Source organism: Coregonus clupeaformis, chromosome 12 (assembly GCF_020615455.1).
Source record: "Coregonus clupeaformis isolate EN_2021a chromosome 12, ASM2061545v1, whole genome shotgun sequence".
Classification (NCBI taxonomy): Eukaryota; Metazoa; Chordata; class Actinopteri; order Salmoniformes; family Salmonidae; genus Coregonus; species Coregonus clupeaformis.
In genome coordinates, this window is record NC_059203.1 from 18,637,957 (window position 1) to 18,653,331 (window position 15,375).

Below are 15,375 nucleotides of genomic sequence, written 5' to 3' on the forward strand. Positions count from 1 at the left end.
TTGTTATATTCAGGCTTGGTCTTAAAACACTGAATAGCAATCAGCTTCAGGATTTCTCAGTTTCAGATAATATATATATATATATAATATAAACACGTGGATTTATTTCTTATTTTCTCTATTTGTTTTGCATGTAGTTATCAGATATTGCTTATATATGAAGGTTAAGTATATTTATATTAAGTTATCTCATTTATTCGAACAGATTGAAAAGGCGAAGTTTTATTATCCTTTTATTTAAATGTTTATCAAATAAACACCTCTTAGGAGTCTACTTATATCAACACCTATATTTATGAAATTCTCTCAAACACTTTGATCCTAAGCACCCTGTTATGTATTCAATCGTTACGTGTGTAGAGACTCATGTAGAATGCACTTTAAGATGACTTGACTTGATTTCCACACGTTAGAAGGTTAAACGTATGGATCCTTTAGACTAGATGCGGGGGGGCTAATCATTGTTTTCGCTGAGGAAATGAACTAGTCTGCTGTTAATGATAATGCAGAGTATTTTCTCAAGGTTGCTGTTGACGCATATCCCACGGTAGTTATTGGGGTCAAATTTGTCTCTACTTTTGTGGATTGGGGTGATCAGTCCTTGGTTCCAAATATTGGGGAAGATGCCAGAGCTAAGGATGATGTTAAAGAGTTTAAGTATAGCTAATTGAATTTTGTGGTCTGTATATTTTATCCTTTCATTGAGGATACCATCAACACCACAGGCCTTTTTGGGTTGGAGGGTTTGTATTTTGTCCTGTAGTCCAGTGGGTTCTGGTAGTTTTTAATAGTTGATTCTAAGATTTGCATTTGATCATGTATATTTTTGGAGAAGTGGTTTACCCATACATCTCCGTTTTGGATAGATAGCTCTTCGTGTTGTTATTTGTTTAGTGTTTTCCAATTTTCCCAGAAGTGGTTAGAGTCTATGGATTCTTCAATTACATTGAGCTGATTTCTGACATAATGTTCCTTCTTTTTCCGTAATGTATTTCTGTATTGTTTTAGTGATTCACCATAGTGAAGGCATAGGCTCATGTTTTCTGGGTCTCTCTCTCTCTCTCTCTCTCTCTCTCCGTCCCTCTTTCTCTCTCTCTCTCTCTCTCTCTCTCTCTCTCTCTCTCTCTTCCTGGCCATTAAAACCCATCTATATAACACACACACCGCATTAACCCTCATCTATATGGGCCACCGTGACACACACACACACATACACACACACACACAACACACAACACACCCAACACACGCACCCAACACACACCGCATAAAAACCTAATCTCTATGGGCCAGCGTGATAAAAGGAAAACGGATCCATCATGTAACTGATGTTGTGAAGCACAGTAAATGGAGATCTGCAGCAAAGCTAATGAGCTCTGTAACTCTCTTAATAGTTATTTTCTGCATCCCAAATGGCACACTATTCCCTTCATAGTGCACTACTTTTGAACAGGGCCAATAGTGGCACTAGTGTAGGGAACAGGGTGCCATTTGGGAAGCATCCCTGGAAGATTTTGTGCCGATAACAGCAAACATGTTTAAAAGTATCGAGACTTCTGGAACTGCTCAAAGACTGGATCGGTAGCCCTCAGATTACGTCTCTTAACTGCTCACACAATGGTGATGGCCACGTGCCCCGAGTAGGCAACAACATGGGGATTTTGTCTCCGATCTCAAAACCTTATCTAGGACAGATAAATCGTGTTGTGTACATCCGGCTTTAGAGGGAGAGATGCAAGCCAAGAGTCCTCAGTACAGCAGCAACCACATTGGTAGTGAGTGTTGACTGCTGTGGCCTTGTTCTAGAATCTCTCTCTGTCTCTCTGTCTCTCTGTCTCTCTGTCTCTCTCTGTCTCTCTCTCTCTCTCTCTCTCTCTCTCTCTCTCTCTCTCTCTCTCTCTCTCTCTCTCTCTCTCTCTCTGTCTCTCTCTGTCTCTCTCTCTCTCTCTCTGTCTCTCTGTCTCTCTGTCTCTCTGTCTCTCTCTCTCTCTCTCTCTCTCTCTCTCTCTCTCTCTCTGTCTCTGTCTCTCTGTCTCTCTCTGTCTCTCTCTCTCTTCTTACCTCTGTCTCTTTCTCTCTCTCTTCTCTCTCTCTCTCTCTCTCTCTCTCTCTCTCTCTCTCTCTCTCTCTCTCTCTCTCTCTCTCTCTCTCTCTCTCTCTCTCTCTCTCTCTCTCTCTCTCTCTCTCTCTCTCTCTCTCTCTCTCTCTCTCCTCTCTCTCTCTTTCTCTCTCTCTATCCCTCTCTCTCTCTCTCTCTCGCTCTCTCTAGCTCTTGCTCTCCCTCTCGCTCTCTCATTTCAATTCAATTGTGGTCCTCTGTAGCTCAGCTAGTAGAGCACGGCGCTTGTAACGCCAAGGTAGTGGGTTCGATCCCCGGGACCACCCATACACAAAAATGTATGCACGCATGACTGTAAGTCGCTTTGGATAAAAGCGTCTGCTAAATGGCATATTATATTATTATTATTATAATTCAAAGGGCTTTATTGACATGGGAAACATATGTTTATGTTTCCAAAGCAAGTGAAAAAGGTATTAAACTAAAGTGAAATAAACAATACAAAATGAACAGTAACATTACACTCACAAAAGTTCCAAAGGAATAGAGAAATTTCAAATGTCATATTATTGCTATATATTGTGTTGTAACGATGTGCAAATAGTTAAAGTACAAAAGGGAAAATAAATATAAATATGGGTTGTATTTAGAATGGTGTTAGTTCTTCACAGGTTTTCCTTTTCTTGTGGCAACAGGTCACAAATATTGCTGCTGTGATTGCACACTGTGGTATTTCACTCAATAGATAAGAGAGTTTATAAAAATTGGATTTTCTTTCAAATTCTTTGCGGATCTGTGTAATCTGAGGGAAATATGTGTCTCTAAAATGGTCATACATTTGGCAGGAGGTTAGGAAGTGCAGTTCAGTTTCCACCTCATTTTGTGGGCAATGTGCACATAGCCTGTCTTCTCTTGAGAGCCAGGTCTGCCTATGGCGGCCTTTTTCAATAGCAAGGCTATGCTCACTGAGTCTGTACATAGTCAAAACTTTCCTTAATTTTGGGTCAGTGACGGTGGTTAGATGTTCTGCCACTGTGTACTCTCTGTTTAGAGTCAAATAGCATTCTAGTTTGCTCTGTTTTTTTAAAAAAGTAATTATTTTTTTGTTTTCTCATGATTAGTTTGGTCTAATTGTGTTGCTGTCCTGGGGCTCTGTGGGGTCTGTTTGTGTTCGTGAACAGAGCGCCAGGACCAGCTTGCTTACGGGACTCTTCTCCAGGTTCATCTCTGTAGGTGATGGCTTTGTTATGGAAGGTTTTGGAATCGATTCCTTTTAAGTTGTTGTAGAATTTCACAGCTCTTTTCTGGATTTTGATCATTTGCGGGTATCGCCCATAGTCTCAATTTGGTGTTTGTCCCATTTTTTGAATTATTGGTTGGTGAACATACCCCAGACCTCACAACCATAGAGGGCAAGGGGTTCTATAACTGATTCAAGTATTTTTAGCCAGTTCCTTATTGGGATTACGAGTTGTATGTTCCTTTTGATTGCTAGGAATGCCCTTCTTGCCTTGTTTCTTAGATCATTCACAGCTTTGTGGAAGTTACCTGTGGCGCTGAAGTTTAGGCTGAGGTATGTATAGTTTTTTGTGCTCTCTTTCTCTCCCCCCCCCCCTCTCGCTCTATCTCTCTCTCTCTCTCTCTCTCTCTCTCTCTCTCTCTCTCTCTCTCTCTCTCTCTCTCTCTCTCTCTCTCTCTCTCTCTCTCTCTCACTCACTCTCTTTCTCCATCTCTCCCCTCCAGGAGTGAGAGCTGCTGGCAGGAGAGAGGGGATCTGGAGAGAGAGAGAGAGAGAGGGAGGGTGAAAAGAGGGAGAGTGATAGAGAGAATAGAAGAAGCGAGAGAGGGAGATCTGAAAGAAAGAATAAGAGAGAGAGAGAGGAGAACAGAAGAGAGAGAATGAAGAATGAATTCCCTAGAGGAGAGATTATCTCAGCCTCGCTGGGCTGGGGATGAGGATGAGGCTCCACTGTCTTCCACGGTGTTCATCTGGCTCATCCCTGTAATAACCCTGTTATGTCCCAAATGGTACACTATTCCCTATAAAGTGCACTACTTCTGACCAGAGCCCTATTGGCCCTGCTAAAAAAAAGTAGTGCACTACATAGGTAATAGGGTGTCATTTGGGACGAAGCCCTTGACCTGCACAACCCTTGACCTCCCCAGCTCCATCTCCATCCCATCCGGCTAGGTACCAGGAACCTGGAAGTCTGAGCCTGAGCCCAACTCACTGCCTGGAGGAGGCAGATGCAGCGATAGCATTACACACACACACACAGAGAGAGAGAGAGAGAGAGAGAGAGAGAGAGAGAGAGAGAGAGAGAGAGAGAGAGAGAGAGAGAGAGAGAGAGAGAGAGAGAGAGAGAGAGAGAGAGAGAGAGAGAGAGAGAGAGAGAGAGAGAGAGAGAGAGAGAAAGAGAGAGAGAGCAAGAGAGAGACTAGAGAGAGACCAGAGAGAGAGGGAGAGACTAGATAGAGAGATAAAGCGAGAGAGAGAGAGAGAGAGATAGAGAGATAGAGAGAGAGAGAGAGAGAGAGAGAGAGAGAGAGAGAGAGAGAGAGAGAGAGAGGGACGAGAGAGAGGGGAGAGAGAGAGAGAGAGAGAGAGAGAGAGAGAGAGAGAGAGAGAGAGAGAGAGAGAGAGAGAGAGAGAGAGAGAGAGAGAGAGAGAGAGAGAGAGAGAGAGTTACATGTGGAGATGCTGCATCACACCGCCCCTCGTCTAACAGGTGGTCTAGTGAAAAGGATATAATTAGCAGTCACAGTAGGATGCGTTTCACAGTCACGGCATGTGCATCCTTCCTCAGCCCCTGTACACAACATCAAACAGTCACCTTGCTCTTCACCTGTGTAATAACCAGACCACATCATATTTTTTCAAATGACAAGATACAAAAAATACAGTTTAATAAATCACTGAGGTTTTTCTGATGAATGTGTAAGTGTTTCTATCATATCATTAGATAAATAAGGGCACAAAATATTATATAGAACTAGCATTGTTACTCGGGGGATTGTTTTCGGGTGTGGTGGAAAAGAGACAGTTGGTCTTGGAGGCTCTGGATGCGTCCCAAACGGCCCCATATTCGCTATATAGTGCACAACTTTTGACCAGAACTCTATGAGCCCTGCTCAAAAGTAGTGCGCTATATAAGTTAAAGGATGCCATTAAGGATGCATCCTCTGTCATAGCAGCTCTCTCCCTGGCACTGCGACGAACGAACTAAAAGCCAGACAACAACAGATTGAAATGAACTACCTGGTGAGTCAGCGAGCACAGGGCCAGCGGGGCAGAAAGATGAGATTGTTGACGATCTGCAGTCAACTTATTTTCTGGTGCCCCACCTGCCCCCCCCGCCTGACGGAGCTGAGCGAGCCCCAATGTCAGCAAAATACACAACGCGTCTCAGAAGGGCATGGCGGTCACAGAGTAGTGTAGCTAGATTAGAGAAGGAACGTGTCGGAATGTGTGTGTGTGTGTGTGTGTGTTTTTGCTTAACTATCCTTGTGGGTATCAAAATTCCTCACAATGATAGTAAAACAACGAAGATTGTGATAAGTGGGGACATTTTGCCGGTTTAGGGTTACAATTAGGGATAAGGGTTAAGGGTTAAGGGTTAAGGTTAGGGTTAGGGTTAAGGTTTGGGATTAGGGTAAATAGGATTTTAGATGGGAATCAATTCTCTGGTCCCCACAAGGATAGCAATACAAAACTGTGTGTGTGTGTGCGTGTCTGTGTCCGTGCGTGCGTGTATGTAGGAATGATTAAGACACCAGGGATAAGGTGAAAAAAGTGGAAGACGTAAGTGAAAAGTAACATCATTAGAATGTGGCTACTGTCTAAATTTCACATAGTCCTCTGTCCGTCTGTCATCTCAGTGGTGTGGTGTGTGGAGCATTACTGTGTTTCTGACCCCACAAGGGGCTTGAATCAGATACATTATGCTTCTTTGCCTGCACATTACTGGCTATACGTCATGATTAAAATAGATTTCTGAGCATTAACTGGAAAATAGAGATATTCTGAGCTAGAAATAGATGTACTGATGCTGTTTCTTAATTTAATCACCCTGTCGTTGTAGGAATTGTCCGAGTGTATTTGTGGTTTAAAGGGGCTTCTCAAGTTTGTAATTTCCACTTTAAAATGTCAGACATGGTTAACTCTAACGAAAAATGTATCAACCGCTATAAAAATGTCCATTAATTATAATCCACGTAATAGCTCACATTTCCTGTTGATGCAGGATTATTTACCTGCCGTAGCAAACTGGCTCTCCTCTCTGCACAGGCTACACAAACGCCCCACACCGCGTGGCTGCTGCCTCCTGGAGTTCCAGGTCTCAGGCAGCCTCTGGAACTGCCGTTCTGCTGCCAACAAAGCTGACTTCATCCCAGCCTATGCTAATCTCCAGTCCCTCGACTTCCTGGCGCTGACGGAAACATGGATTACCACTGAAGACACTGCTACTCCTACTGCTCTCTCCTCGTCTGACCATGTGTTCTCGCATACCCCGAGAGCGTCTGGTCAGAGGGGTGGTGGCACAGGAATCCTCATCTCTCCCAAGTGGACATTCTCAATTTTTCCCCTAACCCATCTGTCTATCTCCTCATTTGAATTCCATGCTGTCACAGTCACTAGCCCATTTAAGCTTAATATCCTTGTCATCTATCGCCCTCCAGGTTCCCTTGGAGAGTTCATCAATGAGCTTGACGCCTTGATAAGTTCCTTTCCTGAGGATGGCTCACCCCTCACAGTTTTGGGGGGATTTCAACCTCCCTATGTCCACATTTGACTCATTTCTCTCTGCCTCCTTCTTTCCACTTCTCTCCTCTTTTGACCTCACCCTCTCACCGTCCCCCCTACTCACAAGGCAGGCAATACGCTTGACCTCATCTTCACTAGATGCTGCTCCTCTACTAATCTCACTGCAACTCCCCTCCATGTCTCCGACCACTACTTTGTTTCCCTTTTCTCTCTCGCTCTCCTCCCACACTACTCACTCTGCCCCTACACAGATGGTAATGCGCCGCCGCAACCTTCGCTCTCTCTCTCCCACTACTCTCTCCTCTTCCATCCTATCATCTCTTCCCTCTGCTCAATCCTTCTCCCTCCAATCTCCTGATTCTGCCTCCTCAACCCTCCTCTCCTCCCCTTTCTGCATCCTTTGACTCTCTGTTCCCCCTATCCTCCCGGCCGGCTCGGTCCTCCCCCTCCAGCTCCGTGGCTTGATGACTCATTGCGAGCTCACAGAACAGAGCTCGGGCAGCGGGAGCGGAAATGGAAGAAAACTAAACTCCCTGCCGACCTGGCATCTTTTCACTCCCTCCTCTCTACATTTTCTTCATCTGTTTCTGCTGCTAAGGCCACTTTCTACCACTCTAAATTCCAAGCATCTGCCTCTAACCCTAGGAAGCTCTTTGCCACATTTTCCTCCCTCCTGAATCCTCCCCCCCCGCCCCCCCCTCCTCTCTCTCTGTGGATGACTTCGTCAACCACTTTGAAAAGAAGGTTGACGACATTCGATCCTCGTTTGTTAAGTCTAATGACACTGCTGGTCCTACTCACACTGCCCTACCCTATGCTTTGACTTCTTTCTCCCCTCTCTCTCCAGATAAAATCCTGCGACTTGTGACTGCAGGCCGCCCAACAACCTGCCCGCTTGACCCCATCCCCTCCTCTCTTCTCCAGACCATCTCCGGTGACCTTCTCCCCTACCTCACCTCGCTGATCAACTCATCCTTGACCGCTGGCCATGTCCCTTCCGTCTTCAAGAGAGCGAGAGTTGCTCCCCTTCTCAAGAAACCAACACTCGATCCCACTGATGTCAACAACTACAGACCAGTATCCCTTCTTTCTTTTCTTTCCAAAACTATTGAGCGTGCCGTCTTTAGCCAACTCTCTTGCTATCTCTCTCAGAATGACCTTCTTGATCCTAACCAGTCAGGTTTCAGGACTGGTCATTCAACTGAGACTGCTCTTCTCTGTGTCACGGAGGCTCTCCGCACTGCTAAAGCTAACTCTCTCTCCTCTGCTCTTGTCCTTCTAGACCTGTCTGCTGCCTTTGATACTGTGAACCATCAGATCCTCCTCTCCACCCTCTCCGAGCTGGGCATCTCCGGCGCGGCTCACTCCTGGATTGCGTCCTACCTGACCGGTCGCTCCTACCAAGTGGCGTGGCGAGAAGCTGTCTCCGCACCACGTGCTCTCACCACTGGTGTCCCCCAGGGCTCAGTTCTAGGCCCTCTCCTTTTCTCCCCTATACACCAAGTCACTTGGCTCTGTCATATCCTCACATGGCCTCTCCTATCATTGCTACGCTGACGATACACAACTAATCTTCTCCTTTCCCCCTTCTGATAACCAGGTGGCGAATCGCATCTCTGCATGTCTGGCAGACATATCAGTATGGATGACGGATCACCACCTCAAGCTGAACCCTGGCAAGACGGAGCTGCTCTTCCTCCCGGGGAAGGACTGCCCGTTCCATGATCTCGCCATCACGGTTGACAACTCCGCTGTGTCCTCCTCCCAGAGTGCGAAGAGCCTAGGCGTGACCCTGGACAACACCCTGTCGTTCTCCGCCAACATCAAGGCGGTGACCCGCTCCTGCAGGTTCATGCTCTACAACATTCGGAGAGTACGACCCTGCCTTACACAGGAAGCGGCACAGGTCCTAATCCAGGCACTTGTCATCTCCCGTCTGGACTACTGCAACTCGCTGTTGGCTGGCCTCCCTGCCTGTGCCATTAAACCCCTACAACTCATCCAGAATGCCGCAGCCCGTCTGGTGTTCAACCTTCCCAAGTTCTCTCACGTCACCCCCTCCTCCGCACACTCCACTGGCTTCCAGTTGAAGCTCGCATCCGCTACAAGACCATGGTGCTTGCCTATGGAGCAGTGAGGGGAACGGCACCTCTGTACCTTCGGGCTCTGATCAGTCCCTACACCCAAACGAGGGCATTGCGTTCATCCACCTCTGGCCTGCTGGCTCCTTCCTCTGCGGAAGCATAGTTCCCGCTCAGCCCAGTCAAAACTGTTCGCTGCTCTGGCACCCCAATGGTGGAACAAGCTCCCTCACGACGCCAGGACAGCGGAGTCACTCACCACCTTCCGGAGACATTTGAAACCCCACCTCTTTAAGGAATACCTGGGATAGGATAAAGTAATCCTTCTACCCCCCAAACATTGTAAAGTGGTTATCCCACTGGCTATAGGGTGAACGCACCAATTGGTGAGTCGCTCTGGATAAGAGCGTCTGCTAAATGACGTAAATGTGCCCTTGAGCAAGGCACTTAACCCTAATTGCTCCTGTAAGTCGCTCTGGATAAGAGCGTCTGCTAAATGACTAAAATGTAAAATGTAAAATGTAAGATCTGACATCTGTAGCTATAGAGATGCATTGTGTGTATGAAAAGAGATATGAACCCATATGAACAGACCAGATGCTTGAGGAGACAACATGTGACTTTAAACTTTAAATTAATAATATATACCCAATTATACTTGCAGAAGTTGTGAAAAACATATTTAAAAAAAAAGTTTATAGTACTTTTGTTAAAAATACTAGGTCCTTGTTGCTTGCGGTTTCTGCAGTTTTTTACGACCCTGTCTGTGCTGAGTGAGGAGATGCGATGACTGTGTGAGCAAGGCCAGAGTCAGTCTGAAGAGTAATGTCTTCCATCTGTCCTGGCAGACTACACTGGACTGGACCACGGGGAATCGTTCACTCCTCACACTCCCTCTCTCCCTGTCTATATCTCTCTTGCTCTCTTTCCCCCCTTTCCTGAAATACGGTGACACTCTCAAGTACAAGGCAGTGTACTATGGTGGAGCCGGACGAAGCAGGAAGTACAAGGCAGTGTACCATGGTGGAGCCGGACGAAGCAGGAAGTACAAGGCAGTGTACCATGGTGGAGCCGGACGAAGCAGGAAGTACAAGGCAGTGTACCATGGTGGAGCCGGACGAAGCAGGAAGTACAAGGCAGTGTACCATGGTGGAGCCGGACGAAGCAGGAAGTACAAGGCAGTGTACCATGGTGGAGCCGGACGAAGCAGGAAGTACAAGGCAGTGTACCATGGTGGAGCCGGACGAAGCAGGAAGTACAATGCAGTGTACCATGGTGGAACCGGACGAAGCAGGAAGTACAAGGTAGTGTACCATGGTGGAGTCAGACGAAGCAGGAAGTACAAGGCAGTGTACCATGGTGGAGCCGGACGAAGCAGGAAGTACAAGGCAGTGTACCATGGTGGAGCCAGACGAAGCAGGAAGTACAAGATAGTGTACCATGGTGGAACCGGACGAAGCAGAAGTACAAGGCAGTGTACCATGGTGGAGCCAGATGAAGCAGGAAGTACAAGGCAGTGTACCATGGTGGAACCGGACGAAGCAGGAAGTACAAGGCAGTGTACCATGAGCCAGACGAAGCAGGAAGGTGATGATGAGGGTGGTTGTTGGGATTACTTTATTGCTCTGACCGAAACATGGAAGTCTCCCTGCTTGTCTGTGTGTGTGTGTGCGTGTGTGTGTGTGTGTGGTGTGTGTGTGTGTGTGTGTGTGTGTGTGTGTGTGTGTGTGTGTTTGTGTGTGTGTGTGTGTGTGCAGTAATAAGTTACCTATACTGTATGTCTATATACCATAACCCAGAACATAAACCTTAGACAGAATACATGTTTGATTATCCTATAAATGTAGAATTACATACGGTACAACAAACAGCTAAAACCTTTTTTCCCACTCTAAAGATACATCTGATCTAGCAGATATCCTTCCACTTCCCTCTGAGGGTCTGTTCTTCACTCCGAGGGTCTGTCCTTCACTCAGAGGGTCTGTACTTCACTCTGAGGGTCTGTTCTTCACTCTGAGGGTCTGTTCTTCACTCGGAAGGTCTGTCATTCACTCTGAGGGTCTGTCCTTCACTCTGAGGGTCTGTACTTCACTCTGAGGGTCTGTTCTTCACGCGGAAGGTCTGTCATTCACTCTGAGGGTCTGTCCTTCACTCTGAGGGTCTGTCCTTCACTCTGAGGGTCTGTCATTCACACTAAGGGTCTGTCATTCACTCTGAGGGTCTGTCATTCACTCTGAGGGTCTCTCATTCACTCTGAGGGTCTGTCATTCACTCTGAGGGTCTGTCATTCACTCTGAGGGTCTGTCATTCACTCTGAGGGTCTGTCATTCACACTGAGGGTCTGTCATTCACTCTGAGGGTCTGTCATTCACTCTGAGGGTCTGTCATTCACTCTGAGGGTCTGTCCTTCACACTGAGCTGAGGGTCTGTCATTCGCTCTGAGGGTCTTTCATTCACTCTGAGGGTCTGTCATTCACTCTGAGGGTCTGTCATTCACACTGAGGGTCTGTCATTCACACTGAGGGTCTGTCATTCACTCTGAGCGTCTGTCATTCACTCTGAGGGTCTGTCATTCACTCTGAGGATCTGTCCTTCATACTAAGGGTCTGTCATTCACTCTGTGGGTCTGTCATTCGCTCTGAGGGTCTGTCATTCACTCTGAGGGTCTGTCATTCACTCTGAGGGTCTGTCATTCACTCTGAGGATCTGTCCTTCATACTGAGGGTCTGTCATTCACTCTGAGGGTCTGTCATTCGCTCTGAGGGTCTGTCATTCACTCTGAGGGTCTGTCCTTCACACTGAGCTGAGGGTCTGTCATTCGCTCTGAGGGTCTTTCATTCACTCTGAGGGTCTGTCATTCACTCTGAGGGTCTGTCATTCACACTGAGGGTCTGTCATTCACACTGAGGGTCTGTCATTCACTCTGAGCGTCTGTCATTCACTCTGAGGGTCTGTCATTCACTCTGAGGGTCTGTCCTTCATACTGAGCTGAGGTCTGTCATTCACTCTGAGGGTCTGTCATTCGCTCTGAGGGTCTGTCATTCACTCTGAGGGTCTATCATTTACTCTGAGGGTCTGTCATTCACTCTGAGGGTCTGTCCTTCATACTGAGGGTCTGTCATTCACTCTGAGGGTCTGTCATTCGCTCTGAGGGTCTGTCATTCACTCTGAGGGTCTGTCATTCACTCTGAGGGTCTGTCATTCACTCTGAGGGTCTGTCATTCACACTGAGGGTCTGTCATTCACTCTGAGGTTCTGGGTTTCACTCTGAGGGTCTGTCATTCACTCTGAGGGTCTGTCATTCACTCTGAGGGTCTGTCCTTCACTCTGAGGGTCTGTCATTCACTCTGAGGGTCTGTCATTCACACTGAGGGTCTGTCATTCACTCTGAGGTTCTGGGTTTCACTCTGAGGGTCTGTCATTCACTCTGAGGGTCTGTCATTCACTCTGAGGGTCTGTCATTCACTCTGAGGGTCTGTCATTCACTCTGGGGTTCTGTTCTTCACTCTGAGGGTCTGTCCTTCACACTGAGCTGAGGGTCTGTCATTCGCTCTGAGGGTCTGTCATTCACACTGAGGGTCTGTCATTCACACTGAGGGTCTGTCATTCACTCTGAGCGTCTGTCATTCACTCTGAGGGTCTGTCATTCACTCTGAGGATCTGTCCTTCATACTGAGGGTCTGTCATTCACTCTGAGGGTCTGTCATTCGCTCTGAGGGTCTGTCATTCACTCTGAGGGTCTATCATTTACTCTGAGGGTCTGTCATTCACTCTGAGGATCTGTCCTTCATACTGAGGGTCTGTCATTCACTCTGAGGGTCTGTCATTCGCTCTGAGGGTCTGTCATTCACTCTGAGGGTCTGTCATTCACTCTGAGGGTCTGTCATTCACTCTGAGGGTCTGTCATTCACACTGAGGGTCTGTCATTCACTCTGAGGTTCTGGGTTTCACTCTGAGGGTCTGTCATTCACTCTGAGGGTCTGTCATTCACTCTGAGGTTCTGTCCTTCACTCTGAGGTTCTGTCATTCACTCTGAGGGTCTGTCATTCACACTGAGGGTCTGTCATTCACTCTGAGGTTCTGGGTTTCACTCTGAGGGTCTGTCATTCACTCTGAGGGTCTGTCATTCACTCTGAGGGTCTGTCATTCACTCTGAGGGTCTGTCATTCACTCTGGGGTTCTGTTCTTCACTCTGAGGGTCTGTCCTTCACACTGAGCTGAGGGTCTGTCATTCGCTCTGAGGGTCTGTCATTCACACAGAGGGTCTGTCATTCACACTGAGGGTCTGTCATTCACTCTGAGCCTCTGTCATTCACTCTGAGGGTCTGTCATTCACTCTGAGGATCTGTCCTTCATACTGAGCGTCTGTCATTCACTCTGAGGGTCTGTCATTCGCTCTGAGGGTCTGTCATTCACTCTGAGGGTCTGTCATTCACTCTGAGGGTCTGTCATTCACTCTGAGGATCTGTCCTTCATACTGAGGGTCTGTCATTCACTCTGAGGGTCTGTCATTCGCTCTGAGGGTCTGTCATTCACTCTGAGGGTCTGTCATTCACTCTGAGGGTCTGTCATTCACTCTGAGGGTCTGTCATTCACACTGAGGGTCTGTCATTCACTCTGAGGTTCTGGGTTTCACTCTGAGGGTCTGTCATTCACTCTGAGGGTCTGTCATTCACTCTGAGGTTCTGTCCTTCACTCTGAGGTTCTGTCTTTCACTCTGAGGGTCTGTCATTCACTCTGAGGGTCTGTTATTCACTCTGGGGTTCTGTTCTTCACTCTGAGGGTCTGTCCTTCACACTGAGGGTCTGTCATTCCCTCTGAAGGTCTGTTCTTCACACTGAGGTTATGTCCTTCACACTGAGGGTCTGCCATTCACTCTGAAGGTCATTCACCATTTTGCACTTCTTTCCAAACTCACACACACATGCATGTGGTCACAGACACAGACACAGACACACTTGTATCCACTCCAGCATTATGTCAATCTTTCATTATTATCTGTGCTTCGTCAAGTCAAGCCTTCTGAAACTGGATACACTATCGCTTCAAAGTCCTCTTTTCCCAGCTGACGTGGGGTGGAATCCCACCGAGCTTGGCCGTATCCCTGTCTGAAAGAATGCTGTTGTGTAGAGATGGATAAGCAACCATGACTGTGTGTAGTGTCTAGCAGGGCAGAGAATCTGTAGCAGAATTACTTGTAGCCAACTATGACAGATTATTAATAAGGAAAGGTAACACATGTTTTTTTAACGTTAAACAAACAACATTGAAAGCCACCAGTTCAATCTTTGAGGCGCATGAGAAAACAAGCGACTGGTTTTGAGTAGAGAAGATTAAAAGTGTGTAGAGATGGATCAGCAACCCACAGCATTGCACTATGCTCCCCACTTTTCTTTACCCCATTCATATCTAGAGGTGCCAACAGTTTGACAGTCTCCTAACCTACCAAGAGCTTTCAGGTTTGTTGGACTGTGCTTTCACAGGCTATGTTTTCAGGTGAAATGTTTCTTTAAAAGCGCAAGATGAAAATGGTTTGTACCCCATGGACATGGGACAGAATTCACAAAGATCATACTTATTCTATATAACTGTTCTATTCTATCACTGTTGAATTCTAAAATGAATCTTCTAGGAATTGTCAATAGACATCTGACTGCACAAACAACATCAACAACAACAACATCATTATCATCATTATCATCATCATCATCATCAACAACAACAACAACATTGACAACTATAACAGCATCATCAACAACAACATCAACAACAACAACAACATCATTGTGAGTTTCGAAGGGAGGGAGTGAAAATAAATAAGCAACAGTCTTAGATACATAGATATGTAGGGAGTTTTTCCTGGTCAAGTCACGTGGTTTGGGAATACTCCTGACCTTAATAATATACACTACAGGTCAAAAGTTTTAGAACCTACTCATTCAAGGGTTTTTCTTTGTTTTTACTATTTTCTACATTGTAGAATAATAGTGAAGACATCAAAACTATGAAATAACACATATGGAATCATGTAGTAACCAAAAAGGTGTTAAACAAATCAAAACATATTTTATATTTGAGATTCTTCAAATAGCCACCCTTTGCCTTGATGACAGCTATGCACACGCTTGGCATTCTCTCAACCAGCTTCATGAGCTAGTCACCTGCAATGCTTTTCGAATTAACAAGTGTGCCTTCTTAAAAGTTAATTTGTGGAATGTCATTCCTTCTTAATGCGTTTGAGCCAATCAGTTGTGTTGTGACAGAAGATAGCCCTATTTGGTAAAAGACCAAGTCCATATTATGCAAGTACAGCTCAAATAAGCCACAGGAATGGAAGACCCAGAGTTAGTTCATTAGAGTTACGAGCCTCAGTAATTGAAGCCCAAATAAATGCTTCACAGAGTTCAAGTAACAGACACATCTCAACATCAACTGTTCAGAGGAGACTGTGTGAATCGGCCTTCATGGTC